Raw genomic sequence first — 21,810 nt, forward strand, 5'->3', positions numbered from 1 at the left:
ACCACTTCTCTGATTTTGCAGGTGTCTGAAGTCAGCTCTGTGTGCAAAGAGCTCACTAAAAATTTCCCCTGTGTTCCCTCTAATCTCCTGGAAATGTTCCTTAACTCTTTTCAAAGTCTCCCACCACAACTTCAAAGACATCTAATTCCAAGTCATCTTAGGCACATTTATAATTCCTTGAAGTCACATCATGGCATTTTGCACACTGTTCTCTCCTAGAAGGTCCTGAAGGGAAATGATAGTGATCCATAACACTGAGTTGATCATTAGAATCCCTTTCTATTGATAAGTAACATATGAGGAAATGACTGGATTTAAAGAGTATTTGTTTATCTGTCTAGCATTGAGAATGGAGGTAGTGGGTGCTCTGATGATGAATTTGTGGGGTGTGAAATCTTCGCTGTTCAGTGTGATCCAAAGCAATGGAATACTCGTTTCATGTAAATAATACCAAGTTCTCAGATACTCTGTGCCATCTGCCTTGGGAGAAGCCTGGCCCTGGCACAGAATTAAATGTACATGACATTTCAAAAGGTTGCAAATGCAGACCTAGTTATGCATCAGCCTGGAGAGAGAGGGGAAAGTGGGGAGATTCGTCATTATTGTTACTTAGGTCATCAGAGGCTTTTTAGGGTCAGTTCCACCTACATATAGTTCTATGCCCAATTCTCTCCATGTGATTTTATAAGCTTCTCTCCCAGAAAGGGTTCTCAGTCAAGATAGATTCTTGCTATGGTTTCTTCAATGCTTGCTCCTGATTTTGGGTCTACACTCTGGGTCCCTGAGCAAACATTTCAGAAAGGGTTCCATTAGCCTGAGCTAACGAGGTCCTTCAATTAGCCTCTCCATGAATGAATGAACCTGTGCTCATGAGTCTGATTTTGTTAGCGCTGCATCTCTATGTTCAAAGTAGAGAACTGATGTAGTTGAGTAGCTCCAAGTCAAACACATCACTTTTGTCCCAATTAAGTAGATTTGAGTCACTTAACCACTCTGAGCCTCAATTTCATCATCTTAAAAAGAAAGAGGCTGGGCTAAAACTAAATAATCTGTATAATACAGCCTTCTATTCTGAATCATTTACTTGGGACTTAAACTGATTGTAATGTCTTCTGCTTGAGTTGCATGTGAAATAAGCTCTTTAAAGAGTGTTAGAACTAGGTCGAATGGTAGTCTGATTGAATAATTATTAGATTGTGTCTACACGTACAAAGCGAACTGCATAAGTGAAGGAATTACCCATTAATTCTGAACACAGGTTCTTTGGTCGCTATCACCTGGATATTTTCGCAGAACCATTTTGGTGCCTAAAGCAAACTTCACAAGCCAGCCTTCCCTGATCCTACTAGCTACTGGTTCCCTCCTCTCTCCTCCCCACCTCCTAACATACATGTTTTATATATACACACATAAGTAACCTATACATATATACACACACGTGTGTGTGTGTGTGTGTGTGTGTGTGTAGAGAAAGAGAGACTTGTTTTCAGTTCTTGCCTCTGATATATACTGGCTGTGTGACTCTAAGTAAGTGACTTAATCTCTCAATGTTCTTGGAAACTCTCTTAAGATTTTAAGTTGCTGAGAATGTACCACCTTGCCCTAGTAGAGGGAATTTCTTTTTTTTTTAGGAGACAGAGGCAGTTAGGTAGTGTACTGGATACATCACTGCTCCTCCCCCTCACCAGGATGAACCTGAATTCTAACTTGACATTTATCAGTTGTCTGAACCTGGGTGACCTACTTTAGTTTGCCTCAGTTTCTCCATCTATAAAATGGGAATAATAGTAGCAACTGTTTCTTAGGGTTGTTGTGAGGGTCAAATGGCATAATAGTTATGAAACATGTAGTACAGTGTGTGAACATAGTAGGTACTATATAAATATTAATTATTATGAGAAGTTATTATAAGAATGCTCTATGCCAAAGAGATCACTGGTACAAATATATTCCTGTGTATACTTATGTACAGCACTGTCTTGGCAGAGAATATAAGCTTGGTCCTTGCTTCTCCAGCACCCAGTACAATGCCTGGAACATAGGAGGTGCTTAGTAAAAACATGTTGAAAAAAATGTTGACTAAATGATTGATTGACTCACAAAATTATCTTAAGACAAATGGTTATAGGACAAAAATAGAAGGAGAGATCCTTGGGCACAAGTTTCCACAGAGAGAAAATGTCTGGGCCACTGCTGAGGAGGAGCTTATCTGAGATGTGACCAACAGGTGGAGGAAGAGAGTTGCCCAATAACTCTGTCATTTAACTAATTAATCTTACTAACTAGATGCTAAGCTAAATTGTTTGTATGCTGTTAAAAGAACCAAATGCTAACAGTGTTCTCCAGTGTTCTCCAAATCTTGTTTCTTGGGAACAAATGGTGGTTGCCCTGGAGTAGTGCATAGTTCTGATTTTTAGGTGAAAGTGTTGTTGTCCTTAATTATTTGGATAATTGCTTTAATTCTCTACTTTTCATTTTATATTTAAGTGTAAATGGATTTTTGAGATGGACCCCCCCCCCCCCCCCCCGGCTCAAGGAGAAGTGTTTGGGGTTTTGATGTGTGGGTTTCTGGGAGATGTAGTCTCAGAAAGACAGCCATACCCTGAGAGGGACAGAGACTATCATGAGCTCTGAGTGGAAGCCACTGAGGCAGCAGCAGGAGCGGTTGGTGGCAGCAGCAGCATGTGTTTCAAGTGACTGAGAAGATGGAATGACAGCTGGAGCAGGAGATTAGAGACTGGGGAGCCAAGCACTGAGGCATGACAGTCTTTGGGGCTGCTGCCTGAGTCTAGGGTGCAGGCGCTTATGTGGTGGATGCCAGAACCTTGGGCACCTGGGGCTGCCTCCATTTTCATCAGCCAGAATGGGAAGGTAGTTGCTGACTTTCCATTCAGAAAAGTAGGTACCAGACTGTGAAGAATGGACTTTCCCTCCCTCCACTTTGCCTGAATAGGGCAGAAACTGATTCCAAAGCATATTGTATTCTCTAAAGTTAACTTTCTAATCCCTTTAAAAAGTAGTTTGAATTTCTTTTGCCACCTAGATAAATGTGGTTGATCTAAATGCTGCTGACCGTATTTGTATTTGTAAATTGAATGTATTTGTAAATAAGGCGCTACTGCAGGGAGGAACTGTGTGTTTATACTGATATACAGAGATTCTAAAAGAACCAGAGATTGAGCCTGTTTCTCAAAAGTGCCAGGCTTTCTCTTGGCTGGGGGCTGAGCTCAAACTGAGTGAGTATCTCATACTTTTAATTTATTTATTTTGGATAAACTTCCCATAAATCAGAGCCAAACTGAGTTTGGCATTTTACTTCCATTGCTTTTTGAAAAAACAAACAAACCAAAAAAAAAAAAAAAACAACACATGTCAGAGAACCATTTTTCCAACTCAGACAAGTCTAAGCTGTTGAGATTATGGCCCCACTCACCCTTTCCTCTTTTCCCCCAAGCATGTTCAGAGAAAGTTCTCCAGAACATGACTCTGCAGAGAGTAGGTGCTGGTCACTAATAGGAGCAAAGGTGTTGTCTGCTTCTGATCCCCAATACCTATATTCCAAAGAAGTGGGCAAGACTGTGAGTGCCTTCCAAACCTATATCCAGACAGAGGAAAAAGCTATGTGATTCATTGTTTATGTTACTCATTCAGACGAATTAAGATTAAACAAATTAGTTGGCCCTTGACTAAGATCTCACAAGCAATAACATCAGGCCTATACTGCCCACCTAAGGATGACACATAATGAACTGGATTGACAGTATAAAGTCAGTTCATAGGAATCTCTAGGAATCAGCCTGGTTCTGCTAGTGGGAAAACAGAAAAGAACAGATAGTTTATGAAGAAAGCCATGGAATAGCTTTCCTATAATATTGTTAACTGACAACTTAGTTGGCCTGGAGTCAGGAAGACTCATCACCCTGAATTCAAATCTGGCTTCAGACACTTACTAGCTGTGTGACCCTAGGCAAGTCACTTAACTTTGTTTGCTTACCTCAGTTTCCTCATCTGTAAAATGAGCTGGAGAAGGAAATGGCAAACTACTCCAGTATCTTTGCCAAGAAAACCTCAAATGGAGTCACAGAAAGTCAGACACCGCTGAAAATGAATGAACAGATGTTAACACTCCTCATGGCTATAGAATCACACACAATACTTTTCCATGTAGTACACTATAGTGGCAAGAAGCTTTAAAGGGAAGATTCTAGTTTTTGAGTTCTACTCCCAAAGCTGGCATTAACTTCTTTTGTTACTTGGGCAGGTAATTTCACATCTCTCTGGTTCAATTTCTTCATTTTTAGAGGATGGGGATAAACTGGTATACAGAATAGTAATAGCTATTATATAGAGTTTTAACATTTGCAAAGCTCTTTCTAAATATCTCATTTGATCCTCACAATGGCTCTGGAAGACAGGTGCTATTATCACCATTTACAGTTGAGGAAACAGGTTGAAAGAGATTAAGTGACTTAACAGGATTGCACAGGTGTTAAGTGTCTGAGATGGGATTTGAACTCAAGCCTTCTGTAACAGCAAGCAAAGTGGAATTTTTTTGTTTTATTTTCTTTTTGGAGTTCAATTTCCCCAGGCTCAAGCTACATTGTGAGCACCTGAAGGCTCAATCTCCTTTGAACTCTGATAGATCACAGCTGTGCAGAGTCATGTAAGTTTCATACCTACTGACTCTGAACCAATCAGGAGCTAAGTCTTTGTTATATGTACTCTGAGGTAAGGTTTTGCTTTGGGGCTTGCTGTTTGGAAGAAGGTTCATGTGTTAGATGAGACCCTGGGTAGCTGTTAAGGAGTCCCCCGGCTTTGAAAACCCAAATGCTGGTGCTTCTCTCTTTGGTAACTATAAATGTATGTAATGCTCAGACAGTTGGAGCTGTTTGTTGTTCTGTGATGTATATATTGCTTATGGTCAGACATTTAGAAGCCCTGTCTGTTGGTCTTTATTTTTCTGCTTATATTTTCTCTGTTTGTATTTTCTGACTGTCATTAAAAGGGTTTGTTGATCCCTTAAACAGCTATCTTTGCCAGTAAAGCAGATCCAAGAACCTGTACCAGCAGCCATCCTGGGTATGCCAGTGTGGTTGCTGTTATACTTTCCTAACTGAAGGTCTAACACTCTTATCAGCTTGGGATATAGTGAATAGTACTGGCTTGATGTCAAGAAGACCTGAGTTTAAATCCCCTATCAGACATTTAACTAGCTGTGTGATGCTGGGCAAGTGACTTAATCTTTCACAGCCTCGGTTTCCTCATCTGTAAAATGAAAATAATAATAGCAACTGCTTCCCAAGGTTGTTGTGAGGATCAAGTGACATTTGTAAAAAGCCCTTAGTTCAGTGCCTAGTGCATAGTAGGTGTTGTATGCTTATTCTCTCATCTCCTTCTATCCCCTGAGCCACCTAGCTGCCCCATGTTGAGTTTCACATCTTGACTATGATGATTTTTTTATTGCTTAACTTGCTACTAACATGTTTGCTCCCTGATAAGTAACATATAGTTGTATGCTGAACATCCCCCACCCTGCCCAAGTTCTTGCTAAAGCCTATGTTTCTCTATTTTTGCCGTATAATCCTTCATACTTTGTATTCTAGACAAACTTGGCTAATAGCCATTCCTCAAACATGGCACTCCATCTTCTGCCTCTGCATCTTTGACCAGATTGTCCCCCATACTCCCTCCTCATCTCCATTTCTTATAATCCCTGGCTTTCTTCAAGGCTCTTTTGGAATGTCACCCCACATCCTCCTGGAAGAGTAAAAAAAAGCTTGCTTTAAAAAGCATTGCTTATTTATGGGTAAATATAACATTTTCTTCTACTAAGTAAAGAATTCTTAATAAATTTAACTTTCTTAAGCATAGGAAAATCCAACTGGGAGTAGCTAAGTTACAAGTATGTTTCTAGGAAATTGTTTAGTAAACTCTAAAATGCCACATAAATGGGAATTACTATTACTACTGCTACTATTACTGCTACCACCACCACTACTTATCTCATTAGACAGAAGGATCTGGTTGTTTTCATCATCCTGTAGTTGATAATTCTCTTTCCCTCCTGAAGTCATTGTACATATAAATACACATATATTATATATATGTATACACATATGCTATGTATGTAGATATGTGCACATACTTATTTGTTGACATATTGTAACCCTTCACTACAGCACAAGCTTTTTTGAGTACAAAGACTGCCATTTTGTCTTGTATATCCGATGCCTAGCATAGCACTTTGCGTATTATTATTTTGTTATGATTGGTTTTGCCCCATAATGTCATTGGCACCCTGACAATCTTCCTAAAATACTACCCTCTTGCTACTGCCAGTCTACCCTTCACATGTCCCCGCTGGGTCCATGACTTCCCAGTGGACAAGAGTTCATCACATTCAGCATGCTGTTGCTCCCTAAGCATCTTCAGGACAATACATCTGGATGGATGTTTTTTGGTTTTTATTTTTAATGATCCTATTCAATTCAGTAAATATTTATTAAGTGCCTACTGTGTGCCAGGCACTGTGTGAATTGCTGGAATACAAATAACGCAAAGACACATTTCTTGCCCTAAAGGAGCTTGCCATCTAAAGGGCAAAGACAATACACAAAAGAAGTTGAAAAATGAGGGGTCATGTTGTTCCTCATGGAGTCAAGCAAGCAGAGCCATTGATTGATGAAAGATGTAATTGCCCTCTCTAAAGGATGACTTTGGAAGGAGCTTAGTCCTCCACCTTCCAACTCTCCCCTATGAGCCCTCCATTCAGAGAGGAGAGGCAGCTGAGGGTGAATTGAGAAGGGATGAATTTTTTTTTTTTTGGTGGTTATTGTTCAGTCGTTTCAGTCATGTATGACTCTTCTCATGACCCTACTTGGGGTTTTCTTGGCAGAGATTTTGGAGTGCTTTTGCCATTTCCTTCTTCAGTTCATTTTACAGAAGAGGAAACTGAGGCAAATCCAGGGTCACACAACAAGTAAGTGTATGAGACCAGATTTAAAATCAGAAGGATAAATCGTCTGGACTCAAGGCCTGGCACTCTATTCAGTGCACCACCTAGCCTTAAAGTACCCAAACCTAAGTCATTCTTCATGGTGACAAATTTCAAATGATCATTTATCCTTAGTGGGGAGGCTGTGTTGTTCCATGGAGTGGCAGCCAAGCAGAGCAGCTGATGCAGAATGGAATCTTAGATCTGTGTGTATATGTGCGTCCAATATCATGCCTACAATAAGAGTGAGGAAGTTGATTCTCTACTTTATGCTAAACCCACAATACACAGAAGAGCCCATTTCTTTCCAAGTATGTGGTGTTCCATCTTTATGATGAAATGCAGATTTCTCATTAAAAGGCAAATTCTTCATTTCACAAAGCTGAAAGGGAATGATCCTTAAGAAAGGATTTTAGCTGATGAAACTTAGGCAAATACATTAAAACTGCAAAATTCAGGAACATCCTCTGGATCTGGGCCCAGTATGTTTTTATTTGATTTTGATTTGCATACACATTCTTTCCCTTCAAGTTTCTCTCCTAAAGTTATGTTGGAATCTCAAGGCTGGCAAACAAATGTCAATAGACATGTTGAATTCAGCCATATTATCTGCTTTCCTTGACACAGTTTATTCTGGTTGGATTATTGCAAGTTAATGGATGACTTGGGATTTCGATACATTTTCTATGAATATTTGTACGAAAAATGTTGACATTTACTTCCATATTTGGTATCTGTTGGTAGTAGTAATCATTCTAGTTTATTTTCTTCTTATTTCTGTAGCCTTATTATGCAATTTCTTTGAAGCCATTTATGAAAGAGAGAAGATCCTAGGTGTCTTGCTGTCAGTTTGGGAAAGAGGAGTCTTCTGGTGAGATATTGGTTCCAGCCTATCTGACTAACTGGTTTTCCTGGGGCTTTATTTGCTTTGCTTTAAGAATCCATCTACCATATCCAGTTAGGCCCTGAAATTCTTCTTAGTTGGTTTCATTCAAGTGGACCATACAATCTCAGAGTTGGAGGGGACATCAGAGATCCTCTAATCTAACCCATACCTGCCCATATTTCCCCCCTGTACCATACCCAACAAATAGCCATCTAGTCTGAATATAGACTAGAAGAGGAACCCATTACATCCTGAGACAAGTCATTCTATTGCATATATCCCATGTTTGCTTTTCTATGGATATGTTATACCACTTCAATAGAATATAAACTTCTAGCAAGCAGGTACCATGTGTGTCACTTTTGCATTTGCCTTTGTAGCATCTAGCACAGAACCCCACACATAGTAGGGTGCTTAATAAATGTATGTTGATTGATCCATTCCTCTTTTTGATAGCATTACTTGTTAGGAAGTTTCTTCTGTACAGTAAGTCAGAAATTTAGCTTTCTGCAAAGTAACTTCTACTCAATACTCATAATTCTGCCCGTTGGGGTCAAGCAGAAAAATAAACACTCTTTTCTTTAACAGAATTTGAAGATACTTGAAGCTGGTATATCACGATCCCCCAAGTATCTTCTCTACACCAGATACTACATATCCATTCTCTTCATCCCTCCTGCTTTCCTCTTGGATCTCTACATTGGACTATCCATAGGACAATGGATCAACTAAATTTTGCCATTTTGTTTGATTTGACTGTGTTCTTAGAGACAAAGATTCTTAAAGGAGTAGCAGCACTGTGCCTGAAGAGTGAGACAAAAAAAAATTGTCCAGTAGAAATGAATTATCAATAAATACATTAGATTGGAAAAGATCCACTTCTCTTTCATAAAGCCCAGTGTATCAGCTTGAATTCTACTTCCTGTACTGACACCAATCCCAGTGTTATCTTAGACAAGTTCCCTCAAAATGTGTCTCATATTGCCCATCTATAAAATAGGTGTGGGGGGAACATATTTACTATTCCTCAGACACAGCTTTCCCTGTTTCATCATTGCACAAGCTTTCCCCCATGACTGGAACATCCCCTCAACTTTCATTTCCTCCTCTTGGATTCTTTAGTTCCCTGTAAAGTTCAGTTCTGATGCTGCCTCTTACATGAGGCCTTTCCCCATATGGCTAATTGTTAATGTTCTTCTTCCTCTGAAAATATTGTATGTATACTTTGTTTTTACCTATTTATCTGTCATGTCCCCTCAGTAGAACTTAAGTTCCTTGAAAATTGACATTTTGGCGTTTTTTCCTGAGCGCCCAACAATGTGTCTTGAACATTGTAGGGACTTAATAGACCACTGTTGACTTGTATTGAACTGAACTGGATTACTTTATGGGGATTAAGACAAAAGAATGAGATGGCAATAACAATGTTAAGAGTAGATCTTCTAAGAGTAAGCAATACATGGCAGCAAGAACATTGGACTTGGAGACAGAAGATCGAGAATGCCTTGGGTAAATCATTTCAACTCTCTAGGTCCCAGTTTTCTCAGCTGCAAAATAAAGGGATTGAACTAATATGATCCCTTCAGCTCTAATATTGTGGTTCCTTGAAGGAATTATTTGGATGAATGCGACCAGGCCCAGGGTACCCTGAAATGCACACCAGGACACCGAATGTCAGGCTCCACAAATGGATGAGGAGCAAGCTCCAGAGAAGAGGGAGGCTATGGAGGGGCTGTGGGGCTCCCTGGGAAAGTGAGTTTAGATGAAGAATGGCGTTGAATGACATTGACAGCCTGAAGTGAATCCATTTCATCATTTTGTAGACATACGATCGTGGTGTGCTATATGTTATATATAATTTAATAAAGCATATTTTTAAAAATAGATTTGAGGAGAGCGGAAACCCCAGAAGCGTATGTTATTGTACTGTGCTTTAGTTTCTCCTTCCCTCCCACAGGGGACCTCTGAGGGTCTATTTGAGGGCATGAATATGGAAAATTCAGCTCCAGCTCCTCTACCCCACTCCCTGAACAGCACCGCGGAACCATGCAAAGCTCTTGTGGTTTCTGAGGAACAGATGCAAGAGAGAAAACAAGCACATGAGGAATTTGGGGAATGGGTCCTAAGAATCGCCACATTCCATATCGCTCCTCAGAAAATGCCTTTCTTCCAGGGGTACTGTACATCTGTGCGGCTCCAAACCGGCAATTATTTTTCCAAGCAACATAATTATAGCTTTCTCCTGCAAATGCCAAACACTCAAGTGAAATACTGCTTCAGAAATTCTCACTTACGTTAATTGGTTCCAATTACCCAGACCCACTCTAGCCCCCCAAAACACAGGAAAGCCAATTTCATTGTTTTCATCACCTTAAAAAACCATTTCCCACCCCCTGGATTCCACCTCTCTTTATGAAATGAAACCTCAACAGGTCAGGGAATATAATTGACGGTGGCAAGGAGAGCATGTGTCTGTACCCTGGCCTCTCAGAGGATTGTAAGGCAAAAAGTGATGTCAGACTTCTTTTCGAACCTTTCTGAACTTTATCTGTTGGGGTTGGTTTTGTTGACCATATTTTAATGCCCAAGACTGTTCATGTGAATTATTTATAGGATGCTCACTTCAAAAAAACCATATGAACTCCAAATCTGGGGAAAGCAGAGTGGTCTGCTACAAATACTGAGGTAGAAGAGGGAGACCCTTTCTGAGAGCAACAGTAGCTAAAGTTAACCAAGATAATGTTTGGGAAGCAGTCCTTGCCTTCAGACAGATGTTTATTGCAGATTAATGCTACCTTAAGTAAAATGATAGGAGATGTATAAGAACACATTGTGGAATAGTTGCCCTGGGAGCAATGCATATGGGCCCAGGGAAAGGTAAGGCCATTTCTGTCCATTATTCCTCAAATGCCAGTTTGGAAAATCACCCTTCTCACATTTCAGACCTGTGTGGAAGTGAGTGAAATCCCATTGGACAGCATGATAGAGGCTCGCTGAGATAGAAGCTCTTAGCTCTAGGGCTTGGGGTAGTAAGAAAATAGGGACGGAAGCCAGTTATAACAGAAAGTATGGGCAGTACTGCCTAACCCTTGATTTGCTACTTAATTATTATGTGTCCTTGAGTGAGTCCACTCAGAGTGTAAGCTCTTCCAGGGCAGAAGCAGATTTTCTTTTTGTCTTCTTGTCTGTCTACCGGAGTTGGAACTTAATGCCCTGTGGATTGTAATAGAATTAACCTATCTGGGTCTCAGTTTCCTTATCTGTAAAATGAGGACATTAAACTGGATGGTCTCTAAGGTCCCTTTCAGCTCTAATATTCTGCGATGTATTTAATTAACCCATTTGTTGAAGTAGAGTTGTTTACTCCAGTCCAATACCAGTTGGAAGATATGACCTTTTAAACCCAAATCCTTATTTACTTCTTAACTCCAGGGAAGTTGTAAATGGCATTAGGTTGCTACTTTTCATCAGTGTGAGAAACGATTTTGTCCCTTTCCTGTGAGGGAATGACGAGCAAGAAAGAGTTCTGAAAAGGGGCACTGGCTTGTTCAGTTTGTCCTAAAACTTCACTGAGTTTAAAATGCTGTCAGTCCCCCAAATCACTGCCATGTTCCTATTCCAGTATGAGTGCAAAGCACTTACATCCTACTGCCAAATATAAATGATCTGGGGGTGATCGACCTGCTGATTATCTGCACTACTGATTCCCCTCATTAGGATGGCCTGTCTATTGTTGACAGTATTGTTGAGGCTACAATAATAAAAGCCCAAAGAAACGCTTCTCTGGTCTGAGTTTTAGTGTCAATGAAATGAACTGACCAGCTCAGCCTGGATTTCAGTTGCCAGGTGTCCCTATCATAAAACTCCCCCTCATATGGCATTGGCCGAGAGCCTTGTCAGCTGGCTCTGCAGAGAGCTGGGACTTTGAATGGGCCATAGAGACTGATGTCATTTTCCATCCTGAATCTTGTGACCTTAGCCAGTTGGGGATTTTTCGGTATGCAGGAGGCGGTGATCCCCCTGGATTACAGGGCCTGGGGGTGGTTCCCGCATTTTCCTGCATATTAGACTCATTTCATTGAAGTTAAGGAGAAGGGGAAAAAAGGCCAGATCTTTACAGACATGTATACAGAAGACTGAGCTGGCTAGAAATCCTCAGCAGTCAGACGGCATTCTGTCAGAACTCTGAAGACCACCTGAGAGGGCCAAACCTAAGGCGCACAGGCAAACAATGGGAGGCTTTCTTTTCAATACAGAAACGGGGAGATCAGCTCACCAAAGCCAAGCCAGCTCACTGATGGGCAAGGAGATTCTGTATTATTGCATCTCACAGCAGCTAACCTTCAATATCTAAATTAGCACGAGACAATGAAGGACTAAAGTATCCTGTAATATGCTTTGACGAACAGATGAATTTGTTTGATCTTTAGTCAAGACTGTCATTTTCTGTTTCCTTAAGGTGGAAGAGCTGATGTGTGAAGGTGAGGAGTATGGCCATATAAAAAATGGTAAAAATTTGTTAGTGGTAGTAGGAATCAACCACAGTTCTCATATCTTCTTGTTCATTTGCCAAAAGCTGGAGACTAGATGTCAGTTGAAATGTAGAAAAGATATCTAGATAGATATGAAGAATATATACATACATATATCATCCCAATATATAATATGTATTTATATTACATCAGTTGAGACATAGAAACGATATATAGATACAATACATCAAAATGTATATACATGCATATACACATATACATATATACATACATATTATATGTATATTTCATTGTATAATATACAGGTATACACATAATTCCATTATGGATTTTCTATGTAATATACATTGAATATATATATAAGTATATATGTATGTTTGCATATTTGTGTGTATATGTGTCTATATCTATTCTGATATATGTGTGTGTGTGTGTGTGTGTGTGTGTGTGTGTGTACAGGTGTGCTTAATTTTCTTGTGCTTTGCTTTATTGCACTCTGCAGATATTACGTTTTTTACAAATAGAAGGTTTGTGGCAACCCTGTGTTGAGCAAATCTATCAGTGCCATTTTCTCGATAGCATTGTACCTCTGTGTCACATTTTGGTAATTTGATATTACCGACTTTTTCATTCTTCTAACTGTTATGGTGATCTGTGATCAGTGATCTTTGATGTTACCATTGGAATTGTTTTGGAGCATGACAAACCAAGCCCAGATAAGACAGTGAACCTAGTCAATCAAGGTTGCGTGTGTTCTGACTGCTCCACCGACCAGCCGTTCCCTAGGCTCCTTCCCTCTCCTCCAGCCTTCTGATTCTCTGAGACACAACAATACTGAAATTAGGCCAATTAATAACCCTATAATGGCCTCTAAGTGTTCAAGTGTAAGGAAGAGTCAATCATCATTGCTGTCTTATTTTAAGAAATTGCCACAACCATCCCAACTTTCAGCAACCACCACCCTGAGGAGTCAGCAGCCATCAGCATTGGCCAGCCCTGAGATGATGACTCACTGAAGGCTAACATGTTGGTTAGCATTTCTTAGTGGTAAAGCATTTTAGTTATGTTACATGCTTTTTTTAGACATAATTCTATTGCACAGTTACTAGACTATAGTATAGTGTGAGCATAACTTTTGTATGCACTGGGAAACCAAAAAGTTCATGGGACTCACTTTACTGCAATATTTCCTTTATTGCAGTGGTCTGCAACTGAACTTATAATATCTCCAAAGTATACCTGTTTATCTCCATAAATGTATATGTGTGTATATATACACCTATATGTATTTTCTACATCTCAACTGATTATATATATGGATTTTATATATTTATATATGTATATATACACACACATACATGCACACACATGTATCATATACTTTTGATCTGGAAGAAACCTTAGAAGCTATCCCTTAACTCTCCAGTTTTACAGAAGGGGAAACTGAGGCTCAGTTTTATGTCAGAGGAATGACTTGAGCCCAGATGATCCTTACTCCAAATCCAGTATGCTTTCTATCCACTATGCCATACTGCCTCTCATTTTTAAGATGAGCCACGGTCAGTGGTACATCCAGATTCGGTTCACATTTACATTAGGTAGAAGGGATGGGCTATCTACTGCACCCAATTTCTTAGTTTCTTCATTGAAATTTCCCTGTACCAATGACATTAAAGATACAATCCATATCTCTCTGTCTATGGGAGTAGACACAAAGAAATGTAAGCCGGCATGGAGGAATGATCTAGTTGATCTGAATTAGGGATTTTATTTAACTATCTGATTAAGAACAAAGCTGGTAATAATATTTGCCAAATTTTGGATAATTTTACTCTTTAAAAGGTTGAGAAAGGGGCAGGGAGAATTTATATTTAGGACTTTATTCTGACCAATTAGGAGGAAATGTTGCCAATACTGAAGAGACCAGTACTTTGTCAGGAAATTATCACACATGGTGTCTTAGAATTCATGAAAGATAAAGGAGGTGAATGCTCCATAGACAGAAGTGCACTATAAAATTTGGGAGACTAGATTTTATAGAATTCAGAAAAAAAAAAGGCATAGAGGAGAAGATAGTTCAGGAGAAATAAAAAAGTCTCAAGAATTAAATTCTGACCCAAACCCCCAGAAATGATTCCCAAAAGGAAGAAAAGGGAAAGTTGACTAAAAGAAGTGTTTTGGTTATAGAAGAAACTCATTGGCCATCATATATGTATGTGTGTCTACATGTATACATATTTGTATACATACATATATACACATATGTATAAAAATAAAAGACAATCAAGTACAGAAGGTACAAGCAACAGCAGGTAAATGAGAATGGATACAATAGACTAGACATCCTGTAAAAATGTCAGACTTGCTAAAGTCCAAATGAGCTGAGGTTAGTCATAAATGATAAGGATAATAAAAAGCATTTTGAAAAAAAATTATGTTGAGGGCAAGAAGACAATTGCTTGTAGGCAAGATAGGATAAATGAATGAGAAAGCAGTGATTAAATGCTCATCATGTGCCAAGTACTGTGCTTAGTACTGGAAGTACAAATAGATATACAGATATAGATAGCTTTTGCTTTCAAGGAGTTCACATGTTAATTGAAAGAGACAATGCACTTAGAAAAACTAAACTATAGGGCAGTGTTATAAACAGGAAAAAAGCACCGGCTCTGGAGGTGAGACCTGGGTTCAAACTCTGTCTCTATCAATTACTACCTGTATAACTTTGGCCAGTTGTTAATGTTCTGCTTCCCTCAGTTTCCTTGTCAATAAAATTAAGGAGTTGAACTAGACTCTGAAGTTCCTCCAGCTCTAAATCTTTGAACTTATGATCCAATAAAAGGCCCAGAGGTCTAAAAGGGGCTGCGTCACTGTGGATGGGAAGTCTCAGGAATCCTTAAGTTTGATCAAGGGATCTGACATGCCTTTACCAAAGCCTAAAGTTCAGAGTAAGGTAGGGATTCTAGGTCCCCTCCAGCTATGGTGGGGATTGTGGATCAGTGAATATAGGTAGGAGGGGAATAAAAGGAAGGAGACATTGGCAGGAAGGTTGAGGTAGGGTTCTGGAGGTTTGTAGCAAGGTAAAGTATGGGCAGATCATTATAATGAACAATGAAAGTGAGAAATATTCAACTTCTATTTTTATTTCTGTCTTCCCCATCAATATTAGCCAAAATTTTATTTCAGTGACACATTATGACATAGAGGTAACATGGTTCACTAAAGGTTGTGTTAATAGAGTAAAAGTCCTAGAAACAAGCTACGAATGCTTCATGTATCAGCCCAGTAATCAACTGAATGAATCAGCTAGGTTGCATCTAGCAAACTTGGGAAAGAAATGACAGCGATAGTTTAGCCAACAGGTGGAGATCTTTCTTGGCCACAGCCACTCATGAAGATCTATTCAGGTATGGAAAGAATTATGGTCTGAATTGGTAGAAGGAATGCTCACACTGATGAAATCATCATTCTTAGACCATAATAATATTTCTCTACCAGTGATAATGATCTTCAGATAGTGAAGTATAGGAAAATAAAGTTTTGATTAACAGGGAATCAAAAGTCAAGATAATTAAGAGAATGATAAAAGATAACCTATGTGCCCTCAGTGAATTCATATTTCTAGGTCTACACCAAGAGAACTTGATTGCTGAATCTCCAGCGCTGATCTATGAAAAATTCCATGGAAAGTGGAAGAGGTGCCCCCAAAACTACCAACAGGCTTAGATCACCCCAAGTTACATAAAGGAGGTTAATTTCTCAAACTTTTGACTAGTGAGTTTGACTCAGACACCTACCAAAAATTTAGAATATATGATTAAAGGTGTGATTTGTGAACATTTAGAAAGTGAATTGGTGATGATTTGAGGAAACCAGTATAGTTTTATTAAGTACAAATTATAGAAGAAGTTCATTTTCTTTCTTGGAGATTGATAGATGTGTTAAAATTGTATCTTTTTCTGGTTCCTCTGACCACCCCCTGCACTCTTCTAATCAGCATAATAAGTTTACAAGTAGCCACTAATTAGAAGTAATATTGGAAAAGGAAACCTGGAGTCATGTACAGACTGTCCAAAAATCAAAGGACCATAATTTGCAAACTATCATATGTTTACCAAGAGCCACATCCTGGTAATGTGTAGCAAATCTGGGAAGCCTTCTAGGCTTTGCTGTCAGAGCTTTTTGGTCTTATTACGAAAATCTTAGAGAAGTTCCAGAAAGTCATAGTAAGATCATTAGAACACCAAATCTTACTGATAATTTTGAGATGATGTGGCTATTAACTTTGAAGTTTTACTGATAATTTGGAGATGATTTGGACATGTTGATAAACTAACCCAAAGGCAGTATGGATAAGAGTCATTCTATCCCCCCAAACTCTATAAAAATGAGACCTTAAACCATGTCCCTTGACCTCTCTCCCATCTCCATCTGGGTTCATGCTGATAAGTGTTCCCAACTTTAATCCATGATTATGTGAGTGATTCTCTGTGCCTCCCCTTCTCCTCATTCTCTTCCCAATGCTGTCTGCCTTCCTTAACCACCCTAGCCCACCCCATCTTCCCCATGCCATCTGTGTCTGTATCTCTTTCACCATTTGTCTCTGTGTTTTCTTCGTCTGTTCACCCCTGAACTTTATTAAAGCATGATTATAACCTCATTTCCTCCTGCCATCTGATAGTCATGTTCTGTGAGAACATTTGGAGAACTATCTTATAATGTCTAATTGGATGAGCAGGAAATACATGGGCTGATCATAGTATACCTGGGTGGATTTGGAACTGTTTAAGCAACTGAATCCAAAGGGTATAAATGAATGGATTAGAGTTAATCTGGAAAGAGCTCCATTTTAAAAAAGTAAGAACAGTCCCTGTACCTGTACTAGTAAACATTAAAATCAATGACAAAAAATTGTCAGGTGTTACAAAACTCAGTTGTAGAGTTAACATGTTCAGTGGTACAATCAGGATCCAAAATTATATAGACAGTTTAGAATATGATATTTGACTAGTTGATTCTCAAAGTTATTATGATTAAATGGGTCAAATGGAATTTAACAGGGATAAAGGCAAAGTCCTACACTTGCATTAAAACAAAGTCACAGGTCAGGGAAATGTGACCAAATAATTTATATGAAAGATATGAGGGAATTTCTTGGAATATAAGCAATATGATAAAGTGTTCCTCCCCCCAAAAAAACACTAATGCACTTTTATATTGAATGGCTAGAACCCCCTATGTATACGAGACCACATTTTAAGTACTGAGATTTGGATGCCACACTTCAGGAAAGATGTTTAGAAGATGGAGTAAATGCAGAAGAGATTGACAAATATAGTGAAAAGGGATCAAAACAATGCCATAAAAGTACAGGCTGAAGGAATAATGATTTTTCACTTAAGTGAGAAGGCTTATTCAGACATAGTAGGTGTCATGAAGTTGCTGAAAGTAATTATAAGTTTCATTCAAGTCACTGATAAAAATGTTAAATGACACAGGATGAAAGAACAATTTCTGGGGTCCTCTACGAGTAACTTTACTCCAAATTTATATCCAAGCATTAATGATAACGCTTTGGGTTGGGTTGTTCAACTAGTTTCAATTTCATCTAATTGGATGTTCTTATTCATGCTTCCAAAAGGTAGAGGAACCAAGAAAGGGAAATTTGTAAATCTGATTCTAAACAACAGGAAGGAACTGGTAGAGATAATGAGACCATTATGGGGGAAAGTGGTTAGAGGAGGAATAATGGTCCCTTTTAATAGTGACATCTTAAGTTATAAGAAAGAGAGAGAGAGAGAGAGAGAGAGAGAGAGAGAGAGAGAGAGAGGGGAAGAGGCGGGAAATATTCTGACATGCGTCCTACATTTGTAGACAGAAGATTTCAAAGAGGTCAGAAGAAGAATGGATTCTATGGATTAAGTTTCTACAGGGTGTCAGCCTAGTTAGAAGAGGAATCTCTCAAGAATGAAACTGTAAAGACAGGAGGAGAAAAATTCTGAGTACAAGGAAAAAGTGGAGACATGAATGTACAAAGAGCTAATTAATCAACTTAGATTTAAAGGAAAATATATACAATTATACAGAAGAGAAGAAACATAGTAGCATAGAGTTCAAAAATTGCAAAGACCCCAACTATGATAATAAGACCTCATTATGTGACAAAAATTGATAGGAAGACAAGAGAGTAGTCTATCAGAAATTGGGTTTAGAACAACATCTCACACCATATACCACAATAAGTTCCAATTGAATACAACCTATATACAAAAAGCTCACATAATAAACAACTTCAATGAGCAAGGGTTGAAATTCCATCCATAACTATGGAGATGGGAAAAGTTCATAATTAAAGAAAGGATAGAGAAGATTACAGAAAAAAATAGGTTTGATTATTTTAAATTAAAAAACTTCTGCACAAACAAAATTAATGCAAAATGACTACTCTCCTAGACTTCATGATCTCTAGAAACTCATTATTATGCAAGATGAAACCAATTCTGAAATTCACACCCCCTCAGTATCCTTTGTTCTGGGACCTCTCTTTCCTCTGGTTGGAAGAGGGGCCGATTCTTCCATTTGAGAAGGGCAGCCAAGGTATTCACCTCATAATTTCTCTTCTTGGATGTAGCGTTTCATCATGCACCTATGCTGGGTACCCTCCCCCCTTGAACTTCTTTTTATAAGATGTCCTCTTTCACTGGATTGTAAGCAGGGTTATCTTTTACTTTTTCTTTATATCCCCAGCATTTCACACAGTGCATGGCACATAGGAGTTGCTTCAAAAATGTTTATTGACTCTGACTTTATTGAGATTACATATTGATTTAGCATTTATTACGATTAACTGTATAAAATACTACTCCAAATCTATGTTTGTTTGTTCGTTTTTTGCCAAACTGCTTTCTAGTTTTCTAGCAGTTTTTACTGAATAGGAAGTTCTATCTCAAGGAGTTTATGTTCTTGGATGTGTAAAACATTGGACTATAGATTTGGATTTTAACTAGATAAAACTTTTTTCTTATATAGCATATTCTGCCAATCTGTTTTCTATTATTTTATACCCTCATCAAATAATTTTGTTGATTACTGCTTTCTAATATATTTTAAAGTCTGAAAATTCTCATTTATTCTTGTTTCTAATTGATTTTTCCTTGAGATTACATACCCTTCCTTCAAAAGAATTTTATTATTCATATTCTAGAAGTCCTTGGCAGCTTGACTGGCATAGCATTAAATCTAAATTAACTTAGGTAGCATTATTTTTATTATATTGGCATGGCCCAACCATGAGTAATGAATATTACGCAGGTTTGTCTTCCTTTATATAACCTGGAGCTCAAGCCTAGGCATATACATAGGACTTTTCTCATTGCTACAGTGAATGATTAGTCAACTTTATGCCTTCTCAAAAGATGAGACCAAGAACTTGGGAGAACAGAGTTTCTTTTTCTGAATTCTGGCTTTGATATAGGACTCTCGGAGTTCCAGTCTCTCTTCAGCAGAAGGTCTCTGGAGGGAGAGAAAGAACCTGGGAAGAAGTTAGAGAAACCATCACCTCGAGCATATTCTTACTTTTAGCTTACTATACTAGAGCTTTGGGGGAATTCCTCTTAAATGAAATTAGGTTCTCTCTCTCTTTCCCACCCTCCCCCCCACCCCACCCCCCCATATTTCACTTGGGAGAGAGCTCATTTACTCTGTGTATTGCTTGGTTTATTCTGATTGGTCTAACTTTTCTGATTTCTATTTGCTCTTAGCTTGCATAAATTTGCTATCCACTGTGTGATGGGCTTTGTTGTGTAACCAGTGTTCGGTGTGAAAAGAGTCAAACCTTGGAGTATTTCTTCTCCATTAAGGGAGAGTGATAAGGAGAATGGTATAATCCTAAAGAATGTTTTCCTGAAATTAGCACTATTTAAGGGGGCAGATTAATATAATTCTAGTTCAGAATCTTCTCTCTGGAGATATTTTAAATGTTCTCAATTTAAATTACCCACCTTGCAAATAAAATAGAAGAAATTAAGTACATGCAAATTAATCATCAGTCTGCAGAAAAAAATATTTTATTTTACATAGATGTTTCTAAACTTGAAGGAATAATAAACTCATTTTTTCCTAGACAAATATGATAAAATTGCACTTATTCCATTTGCAAAAGAATAATAAATAGCTGGTTTTTGATAGTATATGAAGAGGTTTAGATCTGAAAATATTATGTTTTGATTATAGATGAAGAGAGAATTCTCTGATTTATAAAACAATATATATTCTCACAATTAATTATAACATCTTATTTGTGTGAAATTGATTTTTCTTCTATAGTTGTTATGTAGACAAAATACTAATTGTCAGTGATTACAAAATAGTTATGAGCAGCAATAACAGCAATGACATTACATATTTTTAAAAACCTGCCCAGTGCATCAGTAGTATTATTATGTTTACTATTTTGTAAGTTATTGATAGGAAAATTGTAAAAATATTTTTATTAGTAAATCTTTGTATATGTTCCATAATTTTAATTTCAATTAATATCCTTTGTTGTGAAATTAAAATAAACTTTTGATTTTATTTCAATAAATCACAAGTTAAAAAAGATCTTCATACTTTTTTAAAAAATGAAAGAAAAGGCCTTTCTTTGGTGAAAAAATCTGTAATTCCTGCATGAAGTTTGGAAATCACTGCTATAAAGCCTGCCTTGTAATTGTAATGCTATAAATCTTAAGTGTCTGCTAACACTGCTACTATCTCTGCTACTATTTTGTATTTATCTATCATTGTATGCCTTAATTCTGTTTTCTATATATATTCTGTCTTCTTAAAATATAAATTGGCTAATGAGTTCCTATGGCATCTGCAGTAGTTTTTAAAATTACATCTCCCTTTTTTCTTCACCAGAATTATTTTTTCTTCATAATTTTTTGGTTGAGAGCTTTACACACACACACATGTGCACACACACACACACATACAGATAACTTTGGTAGAATATTTTTAGTTTTCCCAGCAGTTTTTATCAAATAAATAGTTTTTTCCCTAGATAATTTATGTTTTCTTCTTTATCAAGCATTGGATTACTGAGTCCTTTTGTTTCAGATTTTCCCTTGCCTAGTCTGTTACATTGATTTGTCTTTCTATTTTTTAACCAATACCAGCTGGTTTTGATGACTGCTGCTTTATAATATAGTTTGATGTTTAGAAGTGCTATTCCCACTTCAGCCCTACTTCATTTCATCATTTCCCTTGATATTCTAGATCTTTTGTGTTTTCAAATTAATTTTGTTATTATTTTATCAAGTTCTATAAAGTATCCCCTTGTTAATTTGATTGTTATAGCATTAAAAGTGTAAATTTTGATAATATTGTAATTTTTATTTTATTGGCCTGGCCTAGCCATGAGCCCTGAATATTCCTCCAACTATTTAAATTGTCAT

This window comes from Notamacropus eugenii, chromosome 4 (assembly GCF_028372415.1).
Source record: "Notamacropus eugenii isolate mMacEug1 chromosome 4, mMacEug1.pri_v2, whole genome shotgun sequence".
NCBI classification, from domain to species: domain Eukaryota; kingdom Metazoa; phylum Chordata; class Mammalia; order Diprotodontia; family Macropodidae; genus Notamacropus; species Notamacropus eugenii.